This window comes from Rhea americana, unplaced genomic scaffold (assembly GCF_003343005.1).
Source record: "Rhea americana isolate MKP2758 unplaced genomic scaffold, rheAme1 scaffold_269, whole genome shotgun sequence".
Classification (NCBI taxonomy): Eukaryota; Metazoa; Chordata; class Aves; order Rheiformes; family Rheidae; genus Rhea; species Rhea americana.
Window position 1 is genome coordinate 1,030,313 of NW_028186389.1, and position 9,696 is coordinate 1,040,008.

The following is a 9,696-nucleotide window of genomic DNA, read 5'->3' on the forward strand; positions in this document are numbered from 1 at the left end:
GGAAAGCACTGTGAGCACAAATTGCGTGTCCAGCCAAGCAAGCCACCTTGCTCTCCCGATGCCATGGCCCTCGCCGGTCCTGGGGAAAGGGCCAGGGTGGAGGGAGCAGGGCGGCAGACCCCACGCGGCCACGGGTCCGTCTGCCCCGACCGTGCTCTCTAAAGCCCGTGACGAGAAGCACTGGTTCGCGGTTGCAAAGGAGCCAGAAGAATTTTGGCACCCAATCCCTCCTCAGTCCCCGAAGCACTGAAAGCCTCGCTCCCTTGGCAGTCGGGATCGACCACTGCAGTGGTTAATGTCTGCGGAGGATGGAACAAATCTGCAATGTGCTTGGAGCAGCCGACCCTGGCTGGCGTAGCGCAGAGGCCGGGACGCTCTGCTCCGGCCGGTCCCCAAGTGGCTCAGGCTGGCTGGGGGCCGTTCCAGGTGGTCGTTCCCTGTTTCAGAGCTCAGGATCGCCACGGGGAGCCTGAGCGAGAGGCAGAGATGGCTGCAGCCGGGGCCTGGGGCTCGAGGCTGTGCTGCGTGCCGAGGCCCACGTCTCCGTGCGGGAACCGGGCTCCCGCCGCAGGAGAGCGGGTGGTTGCTGCAGGGTAAGAAGCGACTTCGTTGGTCAAGAGAGAGGAGTTTCAGTGTTGCATGAAGGCTGGCAAGCCAACCTCTGGTAGAGGTTAAGAGGAGAGGAGAGACACGAGGAAGGTGTCGGATGGCTCACTAGTGGATTTTGGCCCGGATGTCTGGGAAACCCGGGCAGCGAGTAGGGAATGGATCTTGGACACTGCCCAAATCTTACTGCCCTCCAATGGAGGGGCGGCTGGGCTGTGCGAATGCACCACAGAAGTGGAAGGTGCTTTTGCTGTGGGTCCACAAGGGTGGGTGCCTAGGTTGGGAGACCTTTTAAGTGCCTGGAAAGCCTCAGGTAGCTCTAAAGCTACTTTACCTTGGTGGTGAGGTGGCCCATTTGTTGGCTCTGAGATTTGCAGTAGAGGACAAAGGTGGTGGGGAAATATCTATTCCCCATCTCGTGGGGGCTGTGACTGGAAAGTTGTTCCTGGCTTTAGCAACCCAGGGCCAGAAAGGGGACAGAGCACTAAAGTTTCAGTCTTCCCACCTAGTGAATTCAAAACAAAAAAAAAAAAAAAAAAAAAAAAGCTCAGACAGGTGCTGTTAAACTTGGGGAGGAAACCGTTCTCACAGCGCGGTGCTTGCGCTGACCAGAGCGCGCACACAGGCTGGCTTGTGAATAAAGGTGACTGATGCTAAGAAAATGAACCTTTTCGTGACCTTTCAACAAGCTTTGAATTTAGCCCTCTAAACAGTCTTGCATGCACTTCTGCCATCCCATTGGAAGGAAAGCAGGAGCCCTGGTTTGAGTTTTTCCTTTGCTTTTGCTTCAGTAGCTTCGCCAGAAGGGTGCTGGGGTGCTGAAGAGCATTGGGGTTTCAAATGCACCACGTGGAAAGCTGTCTGAAGGGGTTAACGCCTCACTCGTGGTTCCATTGGTTTCCTTTCCTTTGGTTTCATGTGTGGACCGGCACCAGGAGCTTGTGTTTCTTGCGTCTCCTCGAGCCAGTGTGTCATCCTGACAAAAAAAGATGCTGATACTAATTCAGTGATGTTTCCTAATTAAAAAGGAGACAAAAACGTTATGAGATTGTACAGAATAAATGAACATTTTGTCTCTTGTTTTTCTCCAGTACGCCCGAGCCTGCCTGTCTGCTGCTGTTCCATCAGTTTCTACTATGGATGCCACAAAAAGGCTGGGAGGAGGAGGATGCTGAGGTGCTCACTGACGCAAGAGAAGCTGCCTGGAGGCCCGCGGCGCCGTGCTGCAAACACACACGTGCTGTCCAGTGCCCGAGCGCAAGCTCAGCTGACTTTGGACCCTCCTCAGCACTAGGGACTTGCCTCCCGGCTGTGTTTTGCTGCCATCGCGTGACCCGCTCTGCGCCTCCTGCTCAGGGCGATGGGACTGTGCTCTGTCGGGGAGAGCACTGCCCTGCTGCCTCGCTGTCACCCCGCTTCCCAGCTCGGCTTCCCCAGCAACCCGCTCTGGCTGCACCCTGGTGCACGGTAAGAAAAGACTGCATAATTGCACGGAAATGAGCTAATGTTTTCCTAGGACGTTCACTGGTTTTTTGCAGATCGCTAGCTCTATGCATCAAGTTGGTATCTGAGAGAAGTGGTAAATCAAGTGTTTCAATCTAGAAGTCTTTTCTACAGTGCACGTGCTAGAGCACGCAAGCGTGCCCAGCCACAGGCTGTGCTGCTTTTTACTGTTCTCTGCTTATTGAAGTGGCTTGTGCAACTGCAAAGACAAATGTGCAGGCCATTATGTTTATGGAGTATGGCAGATCCTACCTGACACGTGACAGGCTCCAAAGTCTATTGAATTCATTAGAAAAGTCTTGTAGATTTTCTGTGAGTAGTCCTACGGACGTGGTTTGTTGTAGTACCATACGTATTGTAGGTTGTGCTCTTGAAGCAAGACAGTATTTCAGTGCCTGCTGCACTTGAGGGAATCCTGTGGTCGCCTTCAGTTCCTCCGAGTTCCTCCATCAAGCCCTTCCCCAAAAGGTCAGTGGAGACATATCAGGGAGGCCTTTTACCACGTGTGGCAAGAAATCCATGCATCGCTTATTGTCTGTATTTCCTTATTGACTGCATTTTGCCTAGCCCATCCGCAGAAGTCAAGGCTTGCTTTGGTCGTTGACGCAGTGAGCAGCGGTAAATATTTGCGCAGAGGTAGGTGACATTCACCTACCTTCTCCTGATTGCTTATCAAAATCAGTGCTCTAACCTTGTAGCTCAGACAAATATTAAGGTAAAAATGTACTTTCTGTCATTGCAACTCTGAAATACTCAGCCAAAACTCTTCTTCTGTCTCCTTCAGTAAAAGGGTAGATGTTATTCAAACGTGTTTATACTTTTAGCCCAAGGTTTTTGTTTTTTTATATATAATACTTAGCTAAATCTTTGCCAGAGGTAAACTTGCAATGCTACTAACAGGAAAGTCAGATACCTTATCAGAGCAGGAAATAGTCCTTTTAGTTCCAGATACGAAGGCTCGTATTAAAGTGTCTGCTGAAAAGGATTCATTAGAAGTAAAGGTATCCTCCCCTTGACATTTACTAAGCTGGCTGATTACTTCTCTTCTGGACCGTCTGTGTGGAGCATTGCAGCTTTTCATAAATTCTTTCTTGGAAGTGCTTAATAGTAAGAGATTTTTCCTATCTTCTGTATATTAGCAATTGAAAGCATACAAAACAAGAAACGACGGACGGAACCTAGCAGAGTACACCAGGAGAAGAAAGTATCACAGAGAGACAAAAATACTTTAACTGCCGTGGCTAGAAGTCTCTTGACTGTTATAAAACCATTTTCTTACATTAGCTGAAGACTTAGGTAGCAATGGGGCTAGCTGGCGGCAGCAGCTGGGCTTCATGCAGGGCCATGCGATGACATTATTGCAGTATTTACGCTAACTGTAGCAGGAGGTGAGATGGAAGGAAGGGACCCACCAGGTATTCCTGCACAGGAAAAACTTTTTCGCTTTTATTTATACAGTGTGTTTGAATTGGCTTTTTAATTGTGTTGCAAGTACGCTGTCTTCGTGAGAAGTACCTAAGAAAGGGAAACAGTTGTTCGCGTGTAGTTATATGCATATACTTCTGTTTTACGTTAGTCCAACGTTAGTAATGAGCAGACCCAGGGAAGGTCAGAGCCTGCACTGTCGGCAGGAAGTGGTGGCTGCAGCACAGAGCTTGATAGACAAAGGAATCATTTCTGTCCCTGTTTTGAGGGAAACTGAAGCAAAGAGAACATGAGGACTCAGATTTCCCTATGGGCCAGATCTTTGCAGGCCCTGAAAGGGATCAGGTTTCCAGAACAGTTGGGCTCTCCTGAATGCCTGGGCGTAAGTGTTGTACTTGAGGCACTGGGCACAAAGGTTTTCTTTAAATTCTAGCCCATATGAAAGGACAGCCAGGCCTTTTTCCAGAAAGTACTTCTGCAAAGCTGAAAAATGTATTTCAACACGAATGATCAAGCTCCCATCCCAGATCTTGCCTCTAAAGTCTTGCCCCCAGGGCTTTGGTTAGGCTCACACCTGAGAATGGTGGTGACTTGACAGGACATCTGCGGTGGATCTCCTGGGTGAGCAGGTCCAGCCCGCTGCTTCTGCCACCAATCCCCCTCTATCCCATCTCTCCGTTTAACAGGTGCTATCCTGAAACTAAATGGCTTCTCCTGATAAAGCTGTTCCATTACCTCCCTCTTGCATTAACTCAGAATAAGTGGTTAAAAATATCTAGTTTCTAGCTTAAATTTATTTATGGATCATTTATAAATACAGCTTATATTTATTCTTCATCAGTGTTGTCCTTTAGTGTAAATAGTTCTTCTCCTTCCCTTATGTTCCCCCTCATTCTTTCCCATCCCTCTGCTGAAATTGCCGGCAGCAGTTTCAGTCTCGGTTTTGCGAGGCTGCGAATGCCTTGCTCGTGCCCTCTCCAACATCTTGGGCAGTTTGCATGAGGCTTTCCCGGACTTGGGTGATGAGGCCTGTAAGTGGTATCGCAGAGGACTTCTCAGCCAGGCACTCCTGTTAGGTGGGGTAGCACCAAGCCCAGTTCCCCCCTGGAGGGAGCGAGTTTGAACTGTTATTTCATGCGTGTTAGAAACCAAGCCATGAAGTATTGTGTCCTGGATATATTTTCAATCCCTTGGAGATACTGTCTCATTCACTAGAAGAAATTAAATGTTAAAAGGGAGCAACAATATCCCATACTGCTGCCAAGAGTCTTAAGCATGAGGCTGGAAAGTAATTCCCGTTCTTATCTGTGGCAGAGGAGTCTCAGCTCTCCTGCCCAAAAGCCATGAATCCCGAGCGCGTTGCAGAGCCTCCTGCTAGATCTGCCCCTTGTTTCCTCAAGCAGAGGCGGGAATTGAACCCAGCTCTCCCAGATCCAAGGAAAGGACAAATGCCACGTCACACTACATGGCCTTTTCTGGGTTTAATGCTACCCAGAACAACTGAAAAATTTAACTGATTTGAATGATTTGAATTTTAAAAAACACCCATTTCAGAAATGAGAGAGCTCAGTTCCTGCCTATGTTTCATTTGTTGTGAGGCAGAGAATGGAAATGGTATCAATTTTTCTGTCAGCATATTAAACATGTTTTTATTAACAAGTAATTGCACTGAGTCCTGGAAAGCATTAGCAGCAGCAGCAGTGGTAGAAAATAGTTCTGGAAAGCTGAAAAACGTATTTCAGATTCCTTTGAATAAAAATGTGAAACTGGTCCAGCAGGGTATTTCCCTTCCCTGAGCATAAGGTGGGGGAATTTTAGATCAGTTCTACAGCTGAGAGCTGTTTAAAATCTCTTTTTGAAGTCAAGTAATCTGTGAAGTAAATGCTTATCAGGGTGAAAAGAGACCTTGTACCTCTTTTGTGACAAAACAAGTACGAAATTTCTGAAAGCTTAACAAATCTGGATGAAATTCAGACAGATGTGCATGTCTGAGTTGTGCGGAGAACAGTTTTATTTCCAGTTTTGAACTAGTATAGCTCAGCAGGGTATTTGGGGGGTGGTTAATTTTTCCACATTTCCTATATGGACGTTGTTATAACCATGTAAAAGTGCCAGTAGATTAGAAAAAAATCACTGAAGTGAACATGTCACTTCATTTAGCCTAGCAAAAAGAACATGGAGAAGTGACCTGACTCCAGCAGGCAAGCGTGGTGGCGGAGGCAGCGTGCCAGTGCTGATGGGCTCCTTGGTCTTGCCCAGCAGAAAATAACGGTTGGAAGCTAAAGCCCAGTATAAATCGTTTTGGAAATGTTTTTTAGGGAGAGAGAAACTGGGACAGTCCCCCGAGGGGTGCGGGGGATTCTCCGTCTCTGGCAGGGGACCGCGGTTGCCTTTGCGAGAGGCACGGGGTGCTGAGCTCAGAGCGGGGCTGACTGCCGGTGCGGCAGCCTGCAAATAAACGGGATCCTGCCGGGCACCTGGCAGCCCCTCGTGGCCCTCCATATTCAGCAAAGTTTGCCAGACCGGGGAACCTGGTAAAACCCAAATCGTTTGGGGGCATCGTTTCGAGCCGGAAGCCAGCGCAGGGCTGAGCAGCGGCTGCGAAGGGGCACTAGAGAGGGCGATGCTCTGAAGCTTGTCCTCTTGGCCGCGTTTGCACGTTGTTGTTGTGGCTGTGGCCACTGTGCAGTCGTCGTCTTGCAGCTTTGGGAATGTTTTATACCCTTGATGGGGTGGGAAAAACCTGAAGTGCTTTGAGTTTCCCTCTTGCAATCAAGCTCTTTGAGGAGGAACGAGCTAGTGATTTGGACTGGAGTCCAAACTCCTCTGAATCTTGGTAGTAAATCACCTGTTCACCTCAAAAAGCTGGGATTGCATCCTTGCTTTCTTAAAAAAAAAGTGAAAAATGTATTTTCTGCTGTCAAGTCGATGTGCCGGTCCAGAAAGGCTCAGCAGTGCCCCGGTGGCTGATACGGCTTTTGGAAAGAGGCATTAACCAGCTAGAGTTCTCACCCAGTGCATTACAAATCAAGAAGAAGAGTCAACAAAAACCCCTAAGTTTCATCTTCTCCTGTTTGTTTTTCTCTAGTTGCAAAGCTTGGATTAAAGGAAAGAAATTTTCTGTCTGGTAGATGTTTCTGAAATTTCTGAAAATGCTGTTTTCAAGTAACATAGAAATACAGACTTACGATGGAAATTCAGTTCCCAGTTTAATTTTGTGACGCAGGCTAACATGCCATCATATGATGTTTATGTTCATAGAATCTTACAATACCAAATGTATGTGACCAAGAGATCTATCTAGTGCTGGGTTTGACCAGCATCAGAAATCTTTACTTGTGAGAATAAATTATAACCTTGGCACTTGGCAGTACTTAGTTCAATGTTTATCTCTTGATCAGTTATTCACGATGTTGCCCCAAAACAGAGGTCAGTCACTGCTTAATCTTCGCTGCTGCTGTTTGCTCGCCTTGCCATCAGAGCCATGGAGGCCTGCTAGCAGTCACCACTGACTGCTTGTTTTTAATTCATTGGTAACGGTGATTTCAGGATCGGGTCTCCACCTTGATGGCTGCGTGAGATGGAAGTGGTGGCATTTGGCACTGCTGGCCTCCAAGGCCATTCTAAACGCATGATACAGGGAAAAGTAATAGAAAAAAAAAGTTTGCTACCCATTACGATGCTGCCTTGAACAGTTTGGTTTCAGCAGGGCTGCTGTGGCATTAACCACGCAGCCCTGGCAGGAGCTAGGTAACAGTCTGTACGGCGACTTGCTTTGCTCAGCAGCTGCCGCCTGCCCCGAGGGCGTGAGCCGGGTGTCGCTCCCCGGGTTTCTGCAGCAGTTTGCCTTTCTGCCTCAGCTACTCCCGGTGACCAGAGGAAAGAAGGGCTTTTTTGGTGGATCAGAGATACTCGTCTTAGTGGGCTTGGCAGGCACTGTAAATGGCCTCGTGCTCTGATACGGCATGCGCTAGGTATGCCAAAGCTTGTTCACTTCTCTTTGGACCCAAATTTAGAGCTTGTGTCGGTGCACCCAAAGCGCTTCCAAAGGACAGGGGTTTCAGCTGTAGCATCAGGACTTCTGACTCTCTTAAACCTCTTGAAAAATCCCAGCCTTAGGCGTGCATTTCACCCGATTGCCTTAACCTTACTTCCTGCTCGTTTTGCTGTGGGAGGGAGTCCCGGACCGCTGCTTCTGTCGGTGCTGCGGCTGTGCTGCAGGATCTGGCAGGGTGGTATCGGTTCACCCGTGGGGCAGGTGTCCCAGCCTAACCAAAGGAGCGACAAGTGTTCGAGGCCATCAAGCCCCATCCCATGGAAACAGCTTCCTTCCTTTCTCCTCCTCCTCCATCATCCAAAGGTACAATTTTCTTTTAAAAGCCTCTGCAGGCTGCTACAGCAATTTTGTAATTTGAGGCTAGGAGGAAGCTGAAGTTTTCTAAAGGAACAAAGAGCTTGTTTGATGACTGCATGGCAAATCTCCCAATTGCTCTTAAAATACATCTTTTGGGGAGCATTTGTATCACCTGATGGCACAACTGGGACCCTGCTGCTCCTGGACAGCCATTCACTCATCTTTAAGTTTCTTTAAACGATCCTGATAAGGTAAAAAAAAGTTGATAAGATTGGAGGTCAGGGCTCAAACCTTTCTGACCCCAAGCCTTTTCTCATCTGTTCTTCTAGTGAAACATTCTCATATTAAGGCTCCTGTAGGAAGGAAAGGAGACGATGAAAATATGCCTTACCCCAGGATTTTGTGGTGGGGGTTACTGAAATTCTCAGTGTTCAGGCTGGCGCGCGGGCGCCCAGACTCGAAGAGGCAGCTCGAGTGCCTGGGTGGCGCACTCGGCACGTCAGCAGGATCGCTTCTGAACAGGCTACGTCTTCTAGGCAATGGTACGGACTTTGTGCCCTTCCCAGTCGTGGTGCCACGCGTGTTCCTTGGCCACCAAATCCTGGCAGGACAGTGGCGAATGATGGAAAGTAATGGGGCTGGAGGGAAAAAGATGCCACTTAGGGCAGGTGGGTGCTTTTGTTTATTAAAAGAAGGAAGTCAGTTTTGTAGAAAAGGAGCTGCTAAGTATGTTTGCTGTTTTCAGATGCTAATGCACTTAATGAAAGAGCCTTCTCGGTAAGAAACCGCTTCTGGTGTGATGCAAGGAAACTGCGGATGGGAGAAGGGAGAGCGGCAGGTCGGCGTTGAGGCTGGCTTGGTGGGCAGCCGGCGTAAACGCTGGTGCTGCTCTTGGCTAGCAAGCAGCAAATGGGGGGACGGAACAAACCTCAGGATCGTCCAACCCTAAAAGTGCAACTCGGTCAGGCGTCGTGCCCCTGTCTCCTAGGCTGCAGCTTTCACAGCATGCAAGGACAGGGGCTAGTCACTTTGCCCAATTAGTATATTATTGGAGGATGCTGGAACAGGAAGATGATAGAAAATACATGAGCCTTTCAAAATCAAATGTTGAAAAAAATTACAACTCCTATAGGGCTGTTTATTACTTATCCATCACTGAAACGGCACCCAGAGCCCCAAACCTGGACTGCTGTAGTTCACAGACTGTGCGCTCGTGTCTCCAGGATGAATATGGGTATGTGTTTTTCACATTTACTCATTTTAAGTATGAATAGAAATTCTGTAGCATCTCTTTATTGTGATCTAAAATAAAAGGATATCAGGCTTCCCCTGGGTGGTATGTAGTGTTCCTCATGCCCCTCCAGGCATACTAAAATCCCTTGGGGGGAGCTCCCCCCTCTAAATTCAACGCCGAGACTAACAAGGGGAGAAGATGGTAAAGATGAGGTATAACTTAAGCAAAAGAAGAGCTGAAAAAAATATTTTAAAGATGCTATAGGACTTCAGGGGAAAGTAAATCAGTTAATGGTGCCATGCATTTTATAGCTTTTTGTAACGTAGCAAAGCCTGAGAAACCTTGTGTTATTAACCGCTCTGAGTATCCAGGCTTCATCTTTTAAGCCTATGCCATTTAGCTGTTGGGACAAACCCATAAATACATGATTTAAGCAAAAAAAAAAAACCCCACCCTTCATAAAATATACCAAAAAGGGGGGGAAACAGAATTTGAAAAGCAAAAGAAACCCGAGGGCGCGTGATTGCGCTCGCGGGTCTCCCCTGCGCGGAGGGCTGGCAGCCGCCGCCTTGGT

The 9,696-nt window shown here is 48.1% G+C and overlaps 1 protein-coding gene across 1 annotated transcript in view; it reads left to right on the forward strand.

Annotated features, from left to right (window-relative positions):
* The first annotated feature begins 1,895 nt into the window (after positions 1-1,895).
* FAM168B (family with sequence similarity 168 member B) overlaps positions 1,896-9,696 on the forward strand; it is a 106,965-nt gene continuing 99,164 nt past the window's right edge. Inside the window, exon 1 of the mRNA XM_085307953.1 lies at positions 1,896-2,073. The gene's annotated coding sequence lies outside the window, so the exon portion shown is untranslated. The remainder of the gene's footprint in view (positions 2,074-9,696) is intronic.